The 24,623-nt window shown below is 44.7% G+C and overlaps 1 protein-coding gene and 1 non-coding gene across 10 annotated transcripts in view; both read left to right on the top strand.

The window, feature by feature from the left end:
- The window catches only part of PIK3R5 (phosphoinositide-3-kinase regulatory subunit 5), a 75,425-nt gene that overhangs the window by 12,533 nt on the left and 38,269 nt on the right, over positions 1-24,623 (top strand). Inside the window, exon 2 of one of the 9 annotated variants that reach the window (XM_059878315.1) lies at positions 512-22,727. The exons of the other annotated variants lie outside the window; for them this stretch is intronic. The gene's annotated coding sequence lies outside the window, so the exon portion shown is untranslated. The remainder of the gene's footprint in view (positions 1-511; positions 22,728-24,623) is intronic. 9 annotated transcript variants of the gene reach the window in all.
- MIR2284AA-3 (microRNA mir-2284aa-3) lies at positions 6,613-6,692 on the top strand. The gene has a single exon (NR_107800.1). It is a non-coding gene; the product is annotated as a microRNA mir-2284aa-3 (primary transcript).

Here is a 24,623-nt window from a genome sequence, read left to right as displayed (position 1 = left end):
AAGATGCAAAACAGAAGCTGCACCCCAGCAGGGCAGAGGTGCTAGGGACGCCCGCGCCGTCAACACCTCAGCCTGCGCATCACGGTGCGATAATACTGGTCTGTGCAGGGAGGTTTATGGTAAAGCACGAAGGAAGAAAAACAAGCATGCACAGCCCTCTAAGAATCTGATACTCAAACCTCCTACTTGAAAGTGGCAGAGGTTGGCCTAGGGGGTGGGGCTGAGAAGGGAGGCGAGAGGTCGTGTTGAGCGAGGACGAGCTTTGTATGGAATGAAGAAAAAAAAAAAAAAACATTTCTGAACGAATGAGGCTGCGGAGCTCAGGTCCAAGGCATGGGAGGTAAAGTTTGGCGGTCGGGAGAGGAGGTCGTTCTAGGAGGCACTCGAGTGGGCTAGAAAAACAAGATGGCGGGGCCCTGCGGGAACTGACAGAAAGAAGCCCTCAATACTGGGCCGAGTACTGGGTGCAATGGAGACAGAAGGAGATGCCACCAATTTCCATTTCCTTTAGGTGCTGTCATGGTCCTGCGTCCTCCCTGAGATGGATGTAGCGGCTGAGAATGCCCCTTCTTGCACCAAGCCTCAACTCTACTGGTTTCCCTTCAAGGCTCCTGTGGAGGGAATGTTGAAGGATTGGGCTAGCACCATGGTTGAGTCCAGGGCACAGTCCTCTCAGAGAGTCCGGTTTTCCTCCTCCCCCTACCCCCACCCCCCCAGCATTTTCCAAGATGAGATTACTTCTCACTGACTGCTTACTCCTAAGACCTATTCAGTAGATGGAGGTGGGAACGTTATTATTGTTAATTAAATGTTTTAGAACAAGTTTAAGGTTACAACAAAACTGAGAAGAAGGTACAGATTTGTCATATTACCCCCTGCCCCGCACATCATCAACATCGCTCACCAGACGGGCACATATATTTTTACACCAAGGACGAATGTACATTTAAAAAATTTTATTGGGTTGGCCAAAAGATTCATTTGGGTTTTTTCATAACACATTATGGAATATTGGAACACTATGGAATATACTCAAGACATTATGGAATATACTCAGTATTCTATATTGGAATATAGTTTTTTTCTTTTTTTTTCATCCTATCATTTTGGAGTATAGTTGATTAACAATGATGTGTTGGTTACAGGTATACAGCAAGGTGATTTAGTAATACCCATAAAGTATCCATTCTTTTTCAAACTGTTTTCCCATTCAGGTTATTACAGAATATAGAGCCAAGCTCCCATGCTATACAGTAGATCTTGGTTAGCTCTCTGTTTTAAATATAGTAGTGTGTACATATCAATCTCAAGCTCCTATCCCCACTCCCAGCCCTTCCCCCATCCCAGCCATAATAGATACACCTACACTGACATATCACAATCACCCAAAGTCTATAGTTTACCTTTGGTTTCACTCTTGATAGTTTTACATTCTATGAATTTTATGAATGTAATGACATATATCTATTATTATAATATTATACAGAGTATTACATGCGTGCATGTGTGCTCAGTCATGTGTGGCTGTGGCCCCAAGGACTGTAGCCCACCAGGCTCCTCTGTCCATGGGATTTCCCAGGCAAGAATACTGAAACAGGTTGCCATTTTCTTCTCCAGGGGATCTTCCCAACCCTGGGATTGAACCCACATCTCTTGCATCTCCTGCATGCTAGCAGGTAGGTTCTTTACCAGCTGAGCAACCAGGGACACCCCATACAGAGTATTGTCAATGCCCTAAAATTTCTCTGTGCGTTGTCTAGTCTTCTCCTTCCCCACTCCCCGGAAATCATTGATCTTTGTATTATCTCCATGATTTTGTTTGGAGGACATAATTTTTCACTGAACTGTTCAATCTTGTCTAGGGAGGAAGAGTTTTGTAACACCTATACTTTCTTTTCAGGATACCTTCTTATCACCAGTAAGAGATTATCTCTAAACGTTTACCAAAACAGTACCCTCTCAACTTGAGTTGCTTCAGTACTAGCTAGTTAAGCCAATTTGCTCTGAAGAATGTCTGACCTTTAGATAACTCAATTACTGCTGCTCCCCTTGGAGTGGGATACACAGAAGTGGGCACACTATATGGGAAATAGGGGCTGTTTCTCGGGAGGATGACTTCAGCTTTTATGATGTGCCTCTTTATAAGGGAATTTTGGGTACATTGTGTGGTCTCTATTTAAGGTCAGACCTTACAACATGGCCTACAAATTTGGGGAAAATCCCACCAGCTGTATCTAAATGACACAGTAATGGACAAACAAATACAATTGTGCTTCTAGAGAACTTGGTGGTGACTGAACTATTAGTTAGTATATTGGTTTCTTTGTTATTTCAGAGAGATGTAAAATGATGGTGGCTTAAACATGATAGAGCTTTATTTCTCCTTCATGTAAAAGTCTGAGCATAAGGGGTCCAGTCTTTACACAACGACTTCATAGATCACCTACATTCCTTCTATCTTGTTGCTTTGTTTTCCCCAACATGTAGCTTTCATCTCAGGGTGCATGATGGCTGCTTTAGCAATTGCCATTGGATTTGCATTCCAGCTAGCAAAAGGAAGAAAGAGAAAGGAGGAGGCACGCCTATCCCTTTTAAAAGCATGATTTGGAAATTGTACTTATCAACATCTACTTATATTCTATTGGCCAGAATGTAGTCAAATGGCCACAATTAGCTACAAGAGAATCTGGGAAATATAATCTAAATTTTCTAAAAATTACATTACTATAGAATAAGGGAGAATGGATATGGAAAGACAGTTATGAGTCTTATCCACGTTTGAACTTTACTAGTTTGAGATCTTTCTGAATCTTCAATGTTATATAAAAGTTCTTTATCCCTTCAATTGTACAAAAGCCTACCTTCTAAACCTTATTGAAAACCATTAATAAGAAAATGGCATACTGTTGTAAAAGATGGAATCCACACGAATGTCTGTCTACAGATGGAATAAACAAAATGAGATCTGTACATACAATGGAATAGTACTTAGCCTCAAAAAGGAATGAAATTCTGATGTATTTTATAATATGGATGAACCTTGAGGACTTTATGCTAAGTGAAAGAAACCCATCAGAAAAAGACAATATTGTCTGATTCAACCTACGAACTGACTACAAGTTCGTAGTGTAGTCAAACTCATAGAGACAGAAAGTAGAATGGTGATTATCAGGGGCTGGGAAAGAGTGGAGTGGGTAGCTAGTGTTCAGTGGGAAAGAATTTCAGTTTTGGAAGATGAAAAAGTTCTGGAGGTGATGGTGCTGATGGTCTCACAGTAATGTGAATGTACTAAATGCCATTCAGCTGTATAGTTTAAAATGGTTAAAATGGTAACTTTTATGTTGTTTATATTTACCACAGTTTTTACCATGACATGCTGTAAGGGGTCCCCAACCTCCGGGATCTAATGCCTGATGATCTGAGGTGGAGCTGATGTAATAATAATAGAAATAAGCACACAATAAATGTAACGCACTTGAATCATCCTGAAACCATCCCCCCACACACACTCCTGGTCCATGGAAAAATTGTCCCTGGAGCCAAAAAGGCTGGGGACCACTGCTATAAAGGACCAAAAGCAGAGTTCTCTGGCATTTTAGGAGAGGTGACCCCACAGATGAAGACCCTTGGCTCTCTTGGGTGAGGTTCTGAAGCCAGAGGTGAGTCCATTTATCTTATGATTATTGTGCTCACTTTTTTTTTTTTTGCACCGTTATGAGCCTATAGCAGGACTTGCTAAAATTCATATAAGCTATTTTTGTGCATTTTCTTGAGTCACCCCCTTAGTGAATCCATTCTTGCTCCTGGTAGTCCCTGGATCCTTCCCTGAATGTTGTTCACAAACTACCTCTTAATAACATAAAGAGAATGATGTCATGGGGGCTGGCAGACTCTGAGACTGTAGTTTCCAAGATTCTACTTTTGTTAAGTTCTCCAAAACTGGGACAGCCTTTTCTTGCGTGTCTCCCGTCTTTCTCTATCTCATCCTGTCCTTCTCTCGTACATCTTTCATTTTCTCTGATCCTTCAAAGAGTATCAGTAGCAGTTCCCTTTCACAACCTCAAGTTTCTTTATGACTCTGAGAGGTATTTATACTCATCTGCCATCCTCAACTCATTTTAAGCAGTGGCTTTTTACTTTAGAGCCCTCTGTGTCGGCGGACCCTGTCTCATCTCAGACTCCCCTTTATCCCCTTGCTGGTGCGATCATCTAAATTCCAAGGTCAGTGAGACATTCACCCACTGAAAATTTGGCCATAGTTCCATGTGGCACTGGACTAAACCCTTAAGCACTTGGCCTGACATTTAAAGCCATTCGCAGTCTGCCACCCAGCCTGGGCATCTTTATCTCCCCATACCTGTCATCCTTTACTCTCCAGTAGTTCTGAATGCCTGGGCATTCCCTGCAAGAACCAAGCTGTCTATACTTCTTAATTCTGTCCATTTCCCAACCCCATGCCTGAATCCCAAGGCAGCTTCTTCCTGTAGACTTATCTCGGAAGTTACCTTCTTTTTAAAAAAATTTTTTTTTATTTTTATTTTTTGGCCATGCTGTGTGGCATGCAGGATCTTAGTTCCCCAACCAGGGATTGAACCTGAGCCCCCCTGCAGTGGAAACTTGGAGTCTTAACCACTGGGAGTTACCTTCTTGGAGAAGCTTTGCTAATTGACCTTGTGCCTCCTCCACCGTACCTGTCTGTTGTAAACCTACACGGAGATGCCCTACCCTCCAAGGGTCTACTTGGAGGTTATTTTCGATGGTGCCTCTCTGAACTTCCTGGTGCGTATCTTCTGAGCATGTACCCGGCGGGTGGAATGCAATGTTATGTGGCTGGTGCAGGTCGTGCTGTGGTGGGTAGTGTCTTCCATTTGGAAAGTGGCTGGACCAGTTCACACCCCACCTGCAGTCGTGAGGGGTCAGGTGCTTCACATCCTGAAGCGTGTGCCCATCTTGTTTGTTTCAGCCATTCAGGTGGGTCTGGTGGCATCACGTCATGGCCTGAATTTGCATTTCTCTGGTGCCTGATGAAATTGAGCACCTTGGCGTGTTTACTAACCACTTGGAGATCCTCTTTGGGGAAAAGGTCTATTCAAGTCTTTTGCCCATTTTTCTATCAAGTTATCCTGTCTTTTTAATAATTTTTTTTCTTGGTGGTGGTCCTACCACGTTGCCTGGTGACCTTTGGACCTTATCTTCTCCTCTGATTGTGAACTCCTTGAGATTTCTGGAACCCCTCCCCCGTCTCAGTGCCTAGTAAGACCCCCAAATAATAGACACTTAATACATGCTTGCTGTTGACTGAACAAGCCATCTTTGATCCGTCCTTTCTGGTAGGATAACTATTCTCCTTGAGAAAAAGGATGGAGGAACTAGCCATGGAACAGTTCTGTTTTCTTTCCAGCATCTGTAACTATGCCCCAATCTGTCCTGAATGGCCAGGCTAATCTTTTTGGATTTAGGTTCAGAATATAACTCTCTGGGCCCTTCTTGATGTGTTCTGTGTTTTTCTCCAGCCTCCCTTTTGTGACATGCTCACTCTCGATCTTCAGTGTTCCATCTTACTTGGGGCCCTCACTTCCCTGTTTTAGGCACGCTCCAAGAGGTCATGCTGGCCCCTGACATCCCCCTCTTCACTTTCGTGAGACTCTGTGACTTGCCTCCAATTTAATTTTCAGAATTTTCTTTCCCTGCTAAGCCATTCTCTTGGGTTCCTGGCCTCTTAGGAGCCTGCTTCCTTAAAGTCTAAGATGTGGGTCTGACTGTCCAGCATTTTCTGCTAGGATTAGTCCACACTTTGAGATGATGTGGTCATTTCCCCTGTGTTTCCCCCTCGCTTCTATTTTATAAACCTCCCGTTATTCTTGGTCAGAATTAAAGACACAAGACACATTAGTATGTTTCCTCATTGCTTCCTTGCCCTTCCAAGAGATAAGATGACCAGAAGAGCAAGGCTTTCTCAGATGGCCTGGTTTTAACCCAAGGACGCTTCCAGCTTCTGTCCAGGTGATGCCCTTGGCCATCCTTGGCCTGTGGTGACCCAGTTCTGTGATTCATACAAGGAAAGCAGCATCCTTCTCTCAGTCAGGCTAGATGTGTGTGATCCCACATGCTTCTCTCTTCTATTACCTTTCTTTAAACCTCTTGGTCATTCACTTATTCATTTGTTATTTGTTCATTGACTCAGCAAATATATGCCGAGCACTCTTCCTAGTCCTCATGGAGTGATATTCTAATGGGGCTGGAGGAGAGAAAAAGCCTGTTATGGTTTATTATTTATATACTAAGTAACATGAATAGCGTGTCAGGTGGTGATAAGAGAGGTGAGAAAATGAAGCACCAGGTGCCAGAGGTGGGGTTTACCAGAAGTCCCAATTAAGACCATACCATAAAGACCAGGAGGAGTGAGAATTAGTGAGCATCTGGGAGCAGAGCACTCCAGGCAGAGAGAATAGCAGCTGTCAAGATCCTGAGGCTCATGTGTGCCTGGCAAGTTGCCCTGGTCATTCTGGTCCACAGAATGTGGCCACCTCCGTGCTGGTATCAGCAAGGGTCCGTATCTGAAAGGGCAATGTATCAGTGAAGTTTGTATCTACCATAGCATCCAGAAAAGCATTGGGTTGACAAAAAAGTTTGTTTGGGTTTTCTGTAAGATATGATGGAAAAATCCGAACGAACTTTTTGGTCAGCCCAATATCCTGTGGTCATCTGCACTCCATAAGAGGAGTTTTTATTAGAGTAAGTGAATTTAGGTTGAATACCACTATGGGCCCTTGCACCTCTGAATTGCTGTGATTGTCTGAGCTGCCTGGCGGATGGCACTTGTGTCTGAGTAGCGTTTTTTTTAGTTGTTCCAGCTGGGCTTTTCTGAACACATAGTCCAATGCCTTCTTGTCATGTGGCCTGGTCTCTGCCTGGGTGTGGGGTCTATGCCAGATACATATGTTCCATATACTATTGCTTGTAATGTGCAGACATGCTCAGTCACTAAGTCATGTCCAAGTCTTTTGTGACCCCATGCCCGAATGCCCACCAGGCTCCTCTGTCCATGGGATTTCCCAGGCAAGAATACTGGAGTGGGTTGCCATTGCCTCCTCCAGGAGATCTTTCCAACCCAGGGATAGAACCCAAGTCCCCTGCATTGCAGGCAGATTCTTTACTGCTGAGCCACTGGGGAGGCCCTATTGCTTGTAACAAACTACCCCAAAATGTAGTATTAGAAGATGTTAACCATTTAAAAAAAAACAATTATTTGTGTCTGCCCTCGGTCTTTGTTGCTGCACATGGGCTTTCTCTGGTTGCCATGTGTGGGCTTCTCATTGCAGTGGCTTTTTTTTGTTGCAGAGCACAGGCTCTAGGGTGCATGGCTCCAGTAATTGTGGTATACAGGCTTAGCCTGTGGCATGTGGGATCTTACCAGACCAACAATCAAACTGGTGTCCCCTGCACTTCAAGGTAGGTTCTTAGCCACTGGACCACCAGGGAAGCCTGAGGCTAACCATTTTAATATGCTCATGGATTCTGTGGACCAGGAGTTTGGGCTGGGCATATTGGGGATGGCTTGTCTGTGTTCAGTGCTGTCTGAGGCTTCAGCTGGTAAGACCTGAACAGCTGGGGACTGGAACTGCAAGTCAGAAGTGCCTGCAAGTGGCCTCCCCATGTGGCTTGGGCTTCCTCACAAAATGGCGACCTCCAAATGGGTAGTCAGATTTCTTCCTCCATGACTCAGAGCTCCAGGTGCAAGTCTTCTAGGAAATGAGGCAGTAGCTGTATCAGCGGCATTGCTTCCCTTCACCTCCACTGTCATCTATCAGTTGAAGCGGCCACAAGCCCGTCCAGGTTTCGGTTTTTTATTTTTTAATATGTATTTATTTGGCTGTGCTGGATCTTAGTTTCAGCACACTAAAGTTTCAGGATCTTTAGTTGCAGCATGTGAATTCTTAGTTGCGGCATGTGGGATCTAGTTCCCTGACCAGGGCTCAAACCCAAGCCGCCTGCATTGGGAGCACAGAGTATTAGCCACGGGACCACCAAGGAAGAGGGCTTCCCAGGTGGCGCTAGTGGTAAAGAACCTGCCTGCCAATGCAGGAGACATAAAAGACGTGGTTCTATCCCTGGGTCGGGAAGATCCCCTGTAGGAGGGTGTGGCAACTGACTCCAGTATTCTTGCCTGGAGAATCCAATGGACAGAGGAACCTGGTAGGCTACAGTCCATAGTGTCACAGAGTCAGACACTACTGAAGTGACTCAGCATGCATGCACACAGCAGGGAAGTCCCCCACCCAGGTTTAAGGGGAGGGAATTAGATTCCATCTCTTGTGTGGGGAAGTGTCAGGGCTGCATTGTAGAAGAAGCCATGGGATGGGAGGTGCCATGACCGTCTTTGGGAAATAAGCCTTATGACTTGTCTTCTATTTCCCTGGGGAGGAATTATCATTTTATGTTGTCACTGGGCTCTGGTGGATTTTCAGATGTCTGCTTTGTACCCCGTCTAGCATCAGCTCCCAGGGTAAGAAGGTTGCTAGGACCAGCGGCACCCCCTCCTCCCAATGCTTGGCCACTGGATGGAGGTGGTTCCCCAAGATGCAGGGCTGGTGGGCAGTCAGGCATGGAGCAGGTGCTCTGCAAGTATGTACACGCCCCTGAGGCATAGCAGATGGCGTTGTGTAACATCATTCTTTTGCTCAGTGTGGTAATGGTCTCAGGTCAGAGAATGTCCTTGTCCTTAAGGGAGGCATGGTAAAATATTAGATTGAACCATATACTTGTTTCAATGCTATTCTCTGAAATCATCCCACCTTCGCCTTCTCCCACAGAGTCCAAAAGTCTGTTCTTTGTATCTGTGTCTCTTTTGCTGTCTCATCTATAGGGTCATCATTACCATCTTTCTAAATTCCATATATATGTGTTAATATACCGTATTGGTGTTTTTCTTTCTGGCTTACTTCACTCTGTAAAATAGGCTCCAGTTTCATCCACCTCATTAGAACTGATTCAAATGTGTTCTTTTTGATAGCTGAGTAATATTCCATTGTGTATATGTACCACAACTTTCTTATCCATTCGTCTGCCGATGGACAACAGATTGAGCCATATGATCATGTTGATATCTGTTCCTATTTAATATGGTTCAATCTAATGTTGAGGAGTGACTTGTCATGATGTTACAACCTGCAACTTACTTTTTTTTTTTTTTTAAGATTTATTTATTTTTGATCGTGCTGAGTCTTAGTTGCTGCATGTCGGTGTTCTCTAATTGCAGAGACCCGGGGCTACTTGTTGTGGTACATGGGTTTCTTGTTGCAGCGGCTTCTCTTTTTGCAGATGACAGGCTTTAGGGCGTGTGGGCTTCAGCAGTTGTGGCACATGGGCTTAGTTGCTCCATGGCCCAGGGATCAAACCAGTGTCCCTTGCATTGGCAAGTGAATTCTTAACACCACTGGACCACCAGGGAAGCCCTGAAACTTCCTTTCAAATAGTTTATATGTGTGAATGTTGTCAACCTGAGGATCGGGTCTACCCACTGGGGTAGCAGCCAAGTAGGAATAAAGCCTGAGGGCAGATGCAGGCTGGCTCACTTCTGTCTCCCTCCCTCCATCCACAGCTCCTACCCAGCCCTGCCTGTGGGGGAGTGAGGGAGGGGAGGCTTGCTGGTGGGGCTCGCTGGGGCCTTGCAGGGTGGGGGAGAGATGGTGGCCTGGGGTTCTTTGATTTTCTGCTCCCTGGAGCCCCCACATGCTCCTGACCGGATTTAGGAATTCAGATGAGCATGGCACAGCCCATCCACGTGCATCCTCTGAAAGGGTCCTCTCAGCCCCTCGGACCTTCTGCTTCCCTGTCTCCCAGGCAGCATCCTGCCTCTGAGCATCCTCGAGCTGCAGATCTCTGGGGCAGCTCTGCCACATCCTGTGCCCGGGACTGCTCTCGAAGCACAGGCCAGATGTGCAAATTCTGCGGCTGTGCCCAGGGCCGAGTGTAGCACAGCTCGCTTTTCTTGGAAGTCACTGGTGATTTGTTAGAAAAACAGGAAACATTGGGGCTGCCGGTGTACATTTTGACTTTTTTGTTTTTGTTTTCGAGCCACCTTCATCCGTCCCAGTCTCAGGACGTTTTAAGGGTATTTCTGCTCCACCCAACCTTTCAAGCCTCCCACTTGACCTTCCCCCACCCTGCCCCAGTCCAGTGCATCCTCTTTCTCCCTCCCTCTTGCCTTCTGCCACCTCCCCCCACCCCCAATCACTGTTGCAGGGAGGAGGCAGGTCTAGGGAACCACTGACACAGGTGCCACATCTTGGTGATGTTGTAACTTCAGGCACGTGCTTCTGGGCAGTCTGGTTTCCCTGCACCTGCCCTTCTTCTCCTAGCCCGTCCCCCAGCTTTATCATGGTGGTTAGACAGAAAGCAGAGTGGGCTCTGCCCACGGGGACCTGCTGGGGCAGCTGTCCTACTGACACTGGGGGGCGATGTGGCTGGGACAGGAAGTCCTTCATCCCCCATGGGTCAGACTGGGGCTGGAGGGGTCCTCAGAAGTCACTTTATCTATGGAGACACGGAGGCTGGGAGGGACCTTTCCAGGGCCCCCAAGTTGGATGCCTTGATTAAACAGGAAGAACGGGGAGGGGATGAGGAGGCCTGGATCCAGCTCTTCCCCAGGTCATCCCCTCCCTGAGGGGCAGGGGCTGCGGTCATTTTGTACATTGCGCTTGCATGCTAAGTTGCTTCAGTTGTGTCTGACTCTTTTTGACCCCATGGACTACAGCTGGCCAGGCTCCTCTGTCCATGGGATTCTCCAGGCAAGAATACTGGAGTAGGTTGCCATGATCTTCTCCAGAGGATCTCCCCAACCCAGGGATTGAACTGGTGTCTCTTATGTCTCCTGCATTGGCAGGCGGGTTCTTTACCACTAGTGCCAGCTGGGAAGCCCAGTTTGTACATTGAGAGATGGTTAAAGCACCAGAAAGCGCTACTGCTTCCCAGTGTCCCTTGGTGAGTTTTTTCTGGGCCTCATCTTGGCAGAGGTGGGCTCTGAGCATGCATGGTTCTTGGTTTAGAGTGTATTTGAGCCTTCTTGCTGTCCGTTCCTCACCCCATAAGGTACCATGATGGAGAGGCCTGTCTCCTATTTTATGGTTGAAGAAACTGAGGTCCAGAAAGGTTATGTAACTTGACCACTGTCCTCCCTTCTGCAGGCAGCCCCTCTAGGCAAGACCTCTCTGCCCTGGGAGGGCCCCTCCCCACCATTGCTGGACTTTGCCCTTGGTTCTCACCTTTGCACCACGCCTGCAGTGGGGCCTCCCCTTCTCCGGGGGCTGCCCTTCTGAAGTCATATGAGAAGTGTGATATGAGAGATGAGAAACTCCCCAAACCTCTCAGGGGTGTTGTTTGAAAAGGCATTAAACTGCCCAGAGAGAGAAAAGAATGGTAAAACAGAGACTAAGATGGGAACCAGGCTGAGAAACTGAAAGACTATTTAGGGAGCTTCCCAGAAGAGAAGCAGTTTTGAGGAATTCTGGAGCTCAGGAAGGACAGTGGACAGGAACGTGACCCCTCCTCACACAGGGACTCCTGAACATCCAGGGGCTACAGCTGACTCCGTGGGGGAAGGAAGGGGTCCTTCCCTTCCCCTCCCTCCTCTCTTGCCCACATTCCCATTCCCCCTGGTCCCATAGCTGCTGGGGAGCAGAGACTCTTAGCCAGGGGTCTGTGAATTGGGATGAGAAAGATGAGACATCCTTATTGTCACCCGCCTCTAACTGAAGTTGAGCGTTTCCTGCCGTGATGAATGTAGGCAGCAAAACTAGAGTCATATTAGTAGCTCCCGTGACTTGGTCACCGGTAGAAATCCAGATGTTTTCGTATCGCTTTGCAGTTCTTATAGGTACCAAAAACATCGTTTATGCCTTTACTACTTCAAAGTGCTACTAATGATTTGACCCACTGCTGGATCTTGTTATTTAATGTGCAATGAGAAGAACAAATATAACCATCTGTTACTGAAAACAATTGATAATTATATTTCCATGCAGTTCATTTCCTTTGCAGTCCCATGTATTTTATTTCGTGTGTTTAAAACATTATTGTGAAGGGGGATGTCTATAGACCTCTGCAAATTGCCAAATGGCTCTAGGGTGTAACATAGTTAAGGAGTCCCACTATCAGAGCATTTAGGTAAAAAATTCTAGGCGTTGGGGCTTCCCTGGCCATCCAGTGGTTAAGACCTCACCTTCCAATGCAGGAGCTGTGCATTTGATCCGCTTGATGGACTAAAAAAAAACAAAACCCACAAAAAAAATATAAAGCAGAAGCAATATTGTAATAAATTCAATAAAAGACTTTAAAAATGGTCCGCATCAAAAAAATCATAAAAATAAAAAATTCTAGATGTTACCTGACAGCTAAGGAGGGCTTTGGTGTTCTGCAGACGTGATTTGGCATCCTTGCTGTAGACCCTGAGAAAGTCACTCTATCTCTGAGTCATAGTTTCCTTATTGTAAATGGAGGTAGAAAAAGTCTACCTTGAAGGACTGTTTTACGTGCAAATGCCAGGCAGGCAGTGGGAAGCATGATGGGTAGTAGCTGGGGACGGTGGCAGTGGTTGATTCAAGCCCACAAGACTCAAGCAGGATTCTCTTTTATTACAGAGGAAATTCCAAGCTAAGTTCACTTCTTATTATCTCTCATACAGAAGGGGAAACTGTACACCTGGCTAATGCCTCTCATCTTTTTCTTTTGCTCTGGACTGGGAGCAGGTAGTCCCCAGGTATCCAATATGAATCTTGGTCCCTAAATTGAAGTATTTAAGAAATAACCGTGGTACATCCCTGCAATGGAATATTTTTCAGTGATGAAAAGAAATAAGTACTCTTACATGCTACAACATAGATGGACCTGGAAAACATGCTAAGTAAGTGAAAAAAGTCAGATGCCGAAGAGCACGTATTGGGGACTTCCCTGGTGGTCCAGTGGTTAAGATTCTGTGCTTCCAGTGCAGGGGGCACAGGTTCGATCCTCGGTTGGGGAACTGGGATCCCACACGCTACATGGCACGGTCAAAAATAAAACGGACCACATACTGTATGGTTACATTTCTATGAAATGTCTAGAATTCCAAAATAAGGAAGTTCACAGAAACAGAGAGTGGATGAGTGGTTGTCAGATGACGGGGGGAGTGGAGAATGGGGAGTGATTGCTAATAGATATGCAGTTTCTTTTTGCGATGTTGAAAATTTTCTAGATTTAGATTGTATGGATGGGTATACGACATGGTGAATATACTGAAAACCACTGACGTGTGCCCTTTAAAATGATGAATTTTATGTTATGTAAATTATATACTGTGACTCAGTGGAATTTATTCCTGGTATACAGGCTGGTTCAACGTGTGAAAATCAGTTAATGTAATCCATTACATCAATAGGCTAAAGAAGAAAAATCATTTGATTTTCAATAGATACATCCATTCACGATCAGTTCTCTTAGCAAACTAGGAATATAGGGGAATCGTTCTCAACTAGGTAAAGAATATTTACAAAAAGTCTACATCTAACATCATACTTAAATGTGAAAAGTTAGTTCTCTCCCTAATATTAGGAATGAGGTAAGGCTCTCCCTTCTTATTCTTTCTATTCACATTGTACTAAAAGTCATAGCTAATGCAGTAAGACAAAAAAGGAAATAAAAGCTACACAGAATGAGAAGAAAGAAATAAAACGGTCTTTGTTTACATGTGACATGATTGTCTATGCAGAAAATCCCGAAGAATTAACAAACTCTTGGAACTAATAAGCCACTGTGGGAAAGTTACAGGATACAAGATTTATCCAAAGAAATCTGTTGTTTTCCTATGTGCCAGCAATGAGCTATTAGAATTTGAAACTAAAAATAGAACGCTTTTTACCTTTAGCACCAGAAAATTGGCACAAGATCTACATGAGGAAAACTACAAAAGTCTGATGAATGAAGTAAAGGAAGATCTAAATAATGGAAAGATAATCCATGTCCATGGATAGGCAGACTCAATATGCCAGTTCTTCCCAACTTAATCTATAGATTTAGTGCCATCCCCATCAAAATTCAAAAAATTTACTGATTCTAAAGTTTATATGGAAAGGTAGTGTAAAACAAACAAACAAATCAGCGTATACAGGTGAAAGAACAGGCAGACAGGTCAATGAAACAGAACAGAGAGCCTAAAATATAACAACTGATTTGTGACAAAGGAACAAAGACAGTTCAATGGAGAAAGGATAGTTTTAATACAAATAGTGCTGGAACAATTGGACATCCACATACAAAAAAAAGAAAAATAATCTGTATATGTACCTTGTTATTATATAGTCGCTCAGTCATGAGCGGTGGACTGCAGCCCACCAGGCTCCTCTGTCCATGGGATTTTCCAGGCAAGAATACTGGAGTGGGTTGCTAGTTGCTTCTCCAGGGGATCTTCCTGACCCAGGGATTGAACTGCTATCTCCTGCTTTGTCAGGCCTATTCTTTACCACTGAGCCACTGGGGAAGCCCATATACATACCTTAAACCTTTCAAAAAAATTAACTCAGAATGGATCATAAACCTAAAGGCAAAATGCAAAACTATAGAACTCCTAGATGAAAACAAGGGAAAACCTAGATTACCTTGGCAGTGAGTTTTTAAATATAATACCAAAAGCATGATATATGAAAGAAAAATTTGATGAGCTGGACTTCTTGAAAATTAAAAACTTCTGCTGTGTGAAAGACACTGTTAAGAGAATGAAGAGACTAGCCACAGACCGGGAGAAAGTATTTGCAAAACATTTATCTGATAAAGGACTTATATCTAAAATATACAAAGAATTTTTAAAACTCAACAGTAAGAAAATAAACAGCCCAACTGAAAAGTAGGCAAAAGATCTCAAATGGCTCACAAGAAGATAAACAGATGCCAAATAAGCATATAAAAAATATGCTCAGCATCGTATATCATTGGGGCTTCCCAGGTGACTCAGTAAAGAAACTGCCTGCAGTGCAGGACACCTTCGTTCCATCCCCTGGAGAAGGGAATGACTACTCACTCTGGTAGTCTTGCCTAGAGAATCCCATGGACAGAGGAGCCTGGTGGGCTACAGTCCATGGGATCGCAGAGTTGGAGAGGACGGAGCGACTAGCACTTTCGCTTTTTCTTTTCGTATATCTTTAGGGGATTGGAAGTTAAAACAACAAGGAGATACAAGTACATACCTATTAGAATGGCTAAAAAAAACCTGATACCACTAAATGCTGGTAAGGATGTGGAACAATAGGACCTCTGAATCATTTCTGGTAGGAATGCAGAATGGCACAGCTACTTTGAAAGACAGTTTGGCGGTTTCTTAGAAAGCAAACTAAGTCTTGCCATCGTGCTTCTAGATATGTACTCAAATGAGTTGAAAACTTACGTCCACACACAAACTTGCACATAAATGTTTATAACAGTTTTATTCTGATTGCAAAAAATTGACAAGGTGTCCTTTGGCGGGTGAATAGATAGACAAACCAGGGAACATTCATAGAATGGAATATCTTTTTAGTAATAGAAAGAAATGAAAGGAAAAGAAATAGAAAGAAATGAGCTATGAAGCCATGAAGACATGGAGAAAACTCAGATGCATGTTGCTATGTAAAAGAAGCCAGTCTGAAAAAGTCTACATAATATAAAAGGCCAACTGCATGACATTCTGGAGAAGGCAAAACTCTAGAGACAGTAAAAAGATCAGTGGTTGCCAGGAGGTGGAGGGTGGGAAGGATGAGAGCTGGGGATTTCTAGGGCAATGAAACTGTTCTGTGTGATACTGTAATGGTGGATACATGACCTTTTGTGTTTGGCAAAATCGTAGAATGTACAACACCAAGAGTGAACCCTAATGTAACCTGTGGACTTAAGTTATTATAATACTGTTGGATTAATACAGGTTCATCCGTTGTAACAAATATACTGCACTAATGGGAGATATTAATAATAGGGGAAACCCTGGGGAGAGGTGGGGCAGGGCGACGGGGATATATGTGAAGTCTCTACTTTCTGTTCAGTTTTCCTGTAAACCTCAAACTCCTCTAAGAAAGTTAAAATTTATAGAAAGAAAAAGAATATTAAAAATTTTTATTGGAATATAGTTGCTTTACAATGTTGGGTTACTTTCTACTGTACAGCACAGTGAATCAGCTATAGGTGTACATACCAGTTCAGTTCACTCAGTCGTGTCCAACTCTTTTCGACCCCATGGACTGCAACACACCAGTCTTCCCTGTCCATCACCAACTCCTGGAGCTTGCTCAGACTCATGTCCATCAAGTCGGTGATGCCATCCAACCAGCTCATCCTCTGTCGTCCCCTTCTCCTGCCTTCAGTCTTTCCCAGCATCAGGGTCTTTTCCAATTAATCAGTTCTTCACATCAGGTGGCCAAAGTATTGGAGCTTCAGCCTCAGCATCAGTCCTTGCAATGAATATGACTGACTTCCAATGACTGATTTCCTTTAGGATGGACTGGTTGGATCTCCAGGTGTACATATATCCCCTCTATTTTTTGCCATTTCTTGATCTTCAACTGAAACCCAGCTCTGAGCCCCATTCCTCCTGCCAGGAACTGTCCAGTAGCTCGGAGTTTTTACGCTTTCCAGCTGCAAACCTTCCCCATGGGGGTTACCTTATTAGCATGGGAACAGAGCTTGGGGGAGGGAACCATGTCCAGAAAGAAATATATCAATAACGGCGTAATATCAAACACAGCCCTGTGTTAGTAACCTGTGGCCTTAAGAACAGCTCCTGGAAAGCCTGGGTTCTGACCTGAATCTCTCCCTTTAGCCTCTGTTAGAGGAAATACTGGAGGAAGCAGGTTTCCTAGGCAACCTGCCCCGCATCGTGGGTGGCCAGTATGACTCAATCCACACCACCCTCCCAGAACTGACTCATTGAGAAGTTACAAGAGATGTGATTTCCCCCTCCAGGCCTGAGGAATATCCCGGGTGTCTCCGGTGTTTTGTAGGGTCACAGCCTCAGGGTTACATAATTGGGGTGGGGCCTTGGGTGTCTTGCACACTTACCCAACTGTCCCGGGAGACTCCACCCCATCTTGCACCAGGAGCTGGGTTAGAACAGTGTGCATGAAGGACGGGCCACTGTCAGAGGAAGCACAGACGGTGGGGAAGCAGAGGGGGAGGGGATGGGCACCCAAACCAGCCTGAAGTCTAGAGGCAAAGTGACCTTGTAAAAGGGAGACAGAAGAATGTCTATTAAGAGCCGCATTGTAATGGAAAAGAGTCTGAACAAGAATAGACGCACATGTATGTATAACTGAGTCACTTTGCTATGCACCTGCAGCTAACATAACATTGTAAATCGACTAGACTTCAGTTAAGAAAGGAATCTCAGGTTTGGGGGAAGGTACAGTAAAAAAAGAGCCACATCAAAAGCAGGGAAGATGGTGGAAATGTTTTGAGTGAAGGGAACACAGGCAGGAAGAAGTCTCTTAGAGAGAAGGAAGGTGGGGGTGTAAGACTGGCCCGGGAGGAAGGGCCCAGACCCCTCAGGGGCTTGTAAGCAGGGTTGGAGGTTGAACTTTGTCCTAAGGCAACGGAAAAGCTTAAGCAGCAGGGAAGGAATGAGAGATATGCTTTGTCTGAGAAGACAATTCTGCATAGAACGTCTCTGCTCTGATTCTGTGAGTTTAAGAAAATGCAAGGGGGAAGGATGTGTTATATAGGCATGTAAAAGTATCAACCAGACTGGAAGGATAACAGGCCACCCCGAGCGGAGAGAGTGTATCTTTGAAAAGAAAAAGTGGGGTGCAGGTGTTGTAAAGCCACGCGTTCCAGGAAACAAACTCACTCAGAAGGACAATGCAGATAGTGAAGTGCAGTTTATTACTCCGGCGCGCCCAAGACACAGTCTCCTCTTAGCCAAGGACCTCGACCAGTTTGTGTGAAAACCTTATATACCCTAAGTGTATAAGGTTCCCTGAAACTAGTCTGAACAAAGGAAAAAGAAAGATACAATCAAAGTTAACCCATGATCATATGCCTTAAGCCAAGTTGTTCAGTTCAGTTCAGTTCAGTCGCTCAGTCATGTCCAACTCTGCGACCCCATGAATCGCAGCACGCCAGGCCTCCCTGTCCATCACCAACTCCCGGAGTTCACTCAGATTCATGTCCATCGAGTCAGTGATGCCATCCAACCATCTCATCCTCTGTCATCCCCTTCTCCTCCTGCCCCCAATCCCTCCTAGAATCAGAGTCTTTTCCAATGAGTCAACTCTTCGCATGAGGTGGCCAAAGTACTGGAGTTTCAGCTTTAGCATCATTTCTTCCAAAGAAATCCCAGGGCTGATCTCCTTCAGAATGGACTGGTTGGATCTCCTTGCAGTCCAAGGGACTCTCAAGAGTCTTCTCCAACACCACAGTTCAAAAGCATCAATTCTTCAGCGCTCAGCCTTCTTCACAGTCCAACTCTCACATCCATACATGACCACAGGAAAAACTATAGCCTTGACTAGACGGACCTTTGTTGACAAAGTAATGTCTCTGCTTTTGAATATGCTGTCTAGGTTCGTCATAACTTTCCTTCCAAGGAGCAAGCATCTTTTAACTTCATGGCTGCAGTCACCATCTGCAGTGATTTTGGAGCCCCAGAAAATAAAGTCTGACACTGTTTCCACTGTTTCCCCATCTATTTCCCATGAAGTGGTGGGACCGGATGCCATGATCTTCGTTTTCTGAATGTTGAGCTTTAAGCCAACTTTTTCACTCTCCACTTTCACTTTCATCAAGAGGCTTTTTAGTTCCTCTTCACTTTCTGCCATAAGGGTGGTGTCCTCTGCATATCTGAGGTTATTGATATTTCTCCTGGCAATCTTGATTCCAGCTTGTGTTTCTTCCAGTCCAGCATTTCTCCTGATGTACTCTGCATATAAGTTAAATAAGCAGGGTGACAATATACAGCCTTGACGTACTCCTTTTCCTCTTTGGAACCAGTCTGTTGTTCCATGTCCAGTTCTAACTGTTGCTTCCTGACCTGCATACAGATTTCTCAAGAGGCAGGTCAGGTGGTCTGGTATTCCCACCTCTTGAAGAATTTTCCACAGTTTATTGTGATCCACACAGTCAAAGGCTTTGGCATAGTCAATAAAGCAGAAATAGATGTTTTTCTGGAACTCTCTTGCTTTTTCCATGATCCAGCCAAGTTGTTAACAGTGGACAATTATCAATAGGCCTGTGGTCATACCCCAGTAAGCATAATAGAATGTATGATTCTATTCAATTACACAGATAATTGGGGTATTCTTTTAGCTACAGAGAGCCCTGGGGCTCTTCCTTCCCGGGGCCTGGTTTTCCAGTTGGCATGTCGTTTCCATAGATACTGGACAAATAGCTCAAAGTCCATAGTGTGGCCCAAGATGGAGTCCTGCTTTCAAGATAGAGCCTGTTCTGTTTCCTCCTTCACAGGTAGCTGGTCAGGCTAAGAAAGCTTTCAAGATTTATTCCAGACACATATATAGTGTGAGTCTTAAAATATTTTTATTGAGGTACTTTTAAAAAAATGTTATTTATTTATTTATTTGGTTGTGCCGGCACACGGGAGCTTTGATCTCTGTTTCGGCATGCGCGATCTTTAGTTGTGGCATGCGAACTCTTCTTTGCAGCATGTGGGATCTAGTTCCCTGATCAGGGCTGGAACCCAGGGCCCCTGCATTGGGAGCTCGGAGTCTTAAGCCACTGGGCCACCAGAAAAGTCCCTGGGTTTTGGTTCACCGTATAGTGAAATGTCCAAGTTTTATTGTACAGTTTGATGGGTTACAGCAGATGCATACACCCATGTAACCTGTACTTCTATCAAGATACAGAATATTTCCATCATCCCAGAAAGTTTTCTCATGCCCATTCCTGGTCATCTCTCCTTATTAAGCCTTCCAGGGACAACTACTATTTTGATTTATTTCACTACAGATTAGTTTTGCCTGTTCTAAAACTTAAATGGAACCATAGAATATCTGTTTTGTGTGTGTCCAGACTATTTGCACAACACATTTTTGTTACTCATCCATGTTACACACATTCGTAATTTGCTCTTTTTAATTCCTTCCATCACCAAGTAGTAATGGATTATAGAAATATATCAAATAATTGGTTTATCCATTCTCTTACTGGTGGATCTGGTTGTTTTCAGTTTGAGGCTATTATGATTTATCTATATTTTTTAGATAAAGAGTTTTTGTTCAATTATTCAGTACTCTTTCATTCATTTATTTGGCTGTGCTGAGTCTTAGTTGTGTCACGTGGAGCCTTTTGTTGCGAGGCGCAGATTCTCTTACTTGTGGTGCCCAGGTTCAGTAGTTGTGGTGCACAGGCTTAGTTGCTCCATGGCATGTGGGCTTTTCCTGAACTGGGGATTGAACCCATGTCTCCTGCATTGGCAGGCAGATTCTTTACCACTGAGCCACCAGGGAAGCCCAGAAATCCACTGTCTTTTGAATTATTTTTTCTTCTCAGAGAAGATGTTGTTTCTCTCTTGCCACTTTTAAAATTTTTCTTTTCTCTTTAGTTTTTCAAAGTTTGATTGTGTTGGGTCTTGGTGCGTATTTCTTGGCTCCATTTTGTTTGGGATTCACACAATTTTTTCAATCTGTTGTTTTATGTATTTTGCCAAATTTGCCAAGTTTTCAGCCGTTATTTCTTGGCGTACTTTTTTAGCTCTGTCCTCTACCACTGGGACTCAGATGATAAGAATGTTAGAGCTGTTTGTATGGCCACATTTCCTTAAGGCTCTGTCCATTTTTCATTTGATTTTCTCTCTATTGTTCAGATCAGATAATGTTATTGTTCTGTATTTAAGTTCATTGGTTCTTTTCTTTGTCCCCTCCATTCTGATGTTGAACTCATCCACTGAGCTTTTTTTATTTCAGTTATTATATATTTTCAGTTCCATTTGGTACTTAATTTACCTCATATTTCTTTGCTGAGACTTTTCTAGTTTTCATGTGTTTATAATCATTCACGGAAGCATTTTAAATGATTATTGCTTTAAAATCTTTTTCAGATATTTTTAATGTCTGTCATTTTGGGGTTGGCATCTACTGATTGCCTTTTCTTATTCATTTAGGATCTTCCTTATTCTTGATGTGACTAGTTACTTTCTGTCGCAATCTGGACATTTGGGGTATTTTTTTATAAGAGTTATAAGATGCTGGATCTTATTTAAACCTCTTATTTAAATCTGTTTTGTTGACTTTCTCTCCAACATGTTCCTGAAAGGGAAAGTGGGGCAGGGCTGGGGGCTGGGGTGAAAGAACCACCTTTTTACTGCCAGGTGAGGGTATAAATCTGGGAGAAGGAAATGGCAACCCACTCCAATGTTCTTGCCTGGAGAATCCCAGGGACAGGGGGAGCCTGGTGGGCTGCCGTCTATGGGGTCGCACAGAGTCGGACACGACTGAAGTGACTTAGCAGAGGGTATAAATCTAGGTTCCATGCTTAGCTTCCATTGACATTGAGAAGGTGCGTCCGTATTACCACTGGCTGCTGCTGCTAAGTCACTTCAGTCATGTCCAACCCTGTGCAACCCTATGAACAGCAGCCCACCAGGCTCCTCTGTCCACAGGATTCTCTAGGCAAGAATACTGGAGTGGATTGCCATTTCCTTCTCCACTGGGTGGAGTGGGAATTCTGGCTTCACAAATAGGCCTCCACTGATACCTCCCTTGCTGGGAGGGGCAAGGGTGCATCATAGCTCCGTGCTTGCTTAGTCACTTCAGTCATGTCCCACTCTCTGTGACTCCATTGTCCATGGGGTTCTCCAGGCAAGAATACTGGAGTGGGTTGCCATTTCCTTCTCCATCGTAGCTCCACTGATACCAAATGGGTTTCCCAGGTGGCGCTAGTGGTAAAGACCTTACCCACCAGTGCAGGAGACCTAAGAGACACAGGTTCAATCCCTGGATTGGGAAGATCCCCTGGAGAAGGGCATGGCAAAGCCACTCCAGTATTCTTCCCTGGAGAATCAGGGGAGTCTAGCAGGTCGCATGCTAGAGTCGCAAAGAGTCAGACACAGTTGAAGTGACTGAGCACATTGATACCTGGGGTGGAGGAAATGACCTCATTGCCACTGGGTAGTAGTGAATGCCCTGACTCCTTCACTAGGCTTCCTCTGACACCACCACATAGTGGGAGGAGGCACTCTTACTGTCTGTTGGGGCTGGAAATCCAGGCTTCCCAGTGGTCTCCACTGAGAAGTGAAGGTGGAGGGGGCTTATTACTACCAGTGTCGATATAAGACCTGGCTCCCTACTTGGCTTTCTCAGACACCACCTGTGGTTGGGGAGGGGTTGGGGTACCTCATGACAGTCTGGCCAGAACTAACAAATCATATTCTGGTAGCTCAGTTGATAAAGAATCCGCCTGCTAATGCAGGAGACCCAGGTTCAATCCCTGGGTTTGGAAGATCCCCTGGAAAAGAAAATGGCAACCCACTCCAGTCTTCTTGCCTGGAAAGTCCTTTGTACAGAGAAGCCTGGCGGGCTCAGTCCACGGGGTCGCAAGAGTCGGACACAACTTAGCAACTAAACCACCACCACCATTCATGAATGGAATAGAGAGAAGGAGAGAGACTTTTCATATCTAATTGGGCAAAAATTGAAAGAGCATAAAAAGGAGGCTGAAGAAGATGGGCATGCTGGTGACTGAGAGCAATCACCTGCTGGTGATTAATGGAGAGAAGATTGGCGGTAAGTGGTCTTCATCCTGAGAGGGAAAAAAAGATGTTCAAGGGATGAGATAATGAATTAGACAATCTGTCTCAAATTTATTTCAATGGCAGAGGATCTGGAGGTCTCAGTGTTCCCTAAAATCTTCTCTGCCCAAAACTATGAAATATTCGTGTCTGTTTTACAAACTGGAAATGGTTTTGCAGAAAGTGAGCAGCTGTAATGAATGCAATTTGTCACAACCACAGTCTTTTTCCACATCCAAAAAAAATCAGAAATCTGCCAGTATATGTGTAATTGGCCTTTCTGGAGTTTCTACATTTGCATTCATTTGCTGTTTTATTACTCTGTGAGCGTTTGCTGGCAAACAAGACAGGCTCTGAATTTGAAAGGCGGCAGGATTAAACAGGGCCTTCTCACGTGGTGCTAGTGATAAAGAATCCACCTGCATTAGCAGGAGATGTAATGAGATGTGGGTTTGATCCCTGGTTTGGGAAGACGGCATGGCAGGAGGGCATGGCAACCCACTTCAGTGTTTTTCTGTGGAGAATCCCATGGACAGAGAAGCCTGGTGGGCTACAGTCCATAGGGTCACAAAGAGTCGGACATAAACGGAAGCAACTAGCACACACACGGGATTAAACAGTCTCCAAGGCCAGGTGCCCACGGTTTAGCCCAGGAATCCATAGAATTTGGTTGCTGCCTGGGGTCTATGCCTTGGTACATTCTTATAGTCTGTCTTTGGTTCCCCATCTTGGCAGTAATTTCTGTTTACCCATCTCCAGCTCCTTTATGTATACAGAGAAGCTAAATTGCCTAGATCATGCCAAGACAAGACATGCCTCACTTACCAGGGAGAGAAAGCTCTGTCTCTTCATTTGTAAAATGGGAAAATGGGGGAAAGAGTGTATCTACCTCATACGGATTCAGTGAATTAATTTATTGAAAACACCTAGACAGTGCCTGGCACATAGTAAGCCCTCAGTTAGCATTAACTGCTGTTATAAGTATTACATACAAAGGCAATATAATGCATCTTACTGTCTTTCAGTATTCTTCCAGATGATTACTTGGGTAGAAGGGAGTCAGATGGACCTGGGTTCAAATTCTGCCTAAACTGCTTGCAGTTATATGATCTTGGGAAGGTCATTTAGCTACCAGGGACTGCATTTGCCTCCTCCTTGTATGTTCAGAGTTTTATGAGGTTATTCAGAGTAAATGAGCTCAAGGCTTCAAGCCCTAAGCACAGGAGTCAGTGCTGCAACCTGTTAGCATCTTTCTTCTTCTCTCCTCCATTCTTCATCCCATCTCTTCTTGGTCTGAACCACAACTTGGTCTTCCTGGGAATCCTTGTGCCCTTTCCTTGGTAAAGAAGAGTGTGAGCTAAGGTGGGAAGTAGGCAAAGGCTTATCTCTGCCCTCTTGGCTCCTTTTGGCACACTTCCCCTACATCCGCCCCCTGCCCTCCCATGCCACCACCACCTACCTTTTCACACATCCTCGCTCTCCCGGCCCTAGAGCCGTTCTGCTGCCCTCTGTCCACCGTCACTGCCGTCACAGACCCATCTGTTGGCTAAATGTCCCTCCAGGAATCTTACGTTCTTGAAAAATAAGCGACTACAGAGGAAGTGAGCCACCACCCTAACCCAGGGAGAATGAATCACTGACAATGAGGATTTAGGCAATTTTTGTGCAAGATGGCTTCCAGGGAAGCCTCATATGATAACACTGAGGTGAAACCATGTACCCAGCCCTTTGGGTGTCTAGAACACAGTGGAGATAACTTCCTGCAAACACGGTGTAGGCGATGGCGTGGGCTCTGGAGTACAGCCAAGGTGGGCTGTGCTTACAGCTCAGGCTATAAGAACGATGACCACGGGAATTTGTCCAAGTAAACGGCTCACCCTCCCTGAGCTGC

The sequence above is a fragment of the Bos taurus genome, chromosome 19 (genome assembly GCF_002263795.3).
Source record: "Bos taurus isolate L1 Dominette 01449 registration number 42190680 breed Hereford chromosome 19, ARS-UCD2.0, whole genome shotgun sequence".
In the NCBI taxonomy this organism is placed as follows: Eukaryota; Metazoa; Chordata; class Mammalia; order Artiodactyla; family Bovidae; genus Bos; species Bos taurus.
The sequence above is the reverse complement of the archived record's forward strand: the minus strand, read 5'-3'. Positions and strand labels throughout refer to the sequence as shown.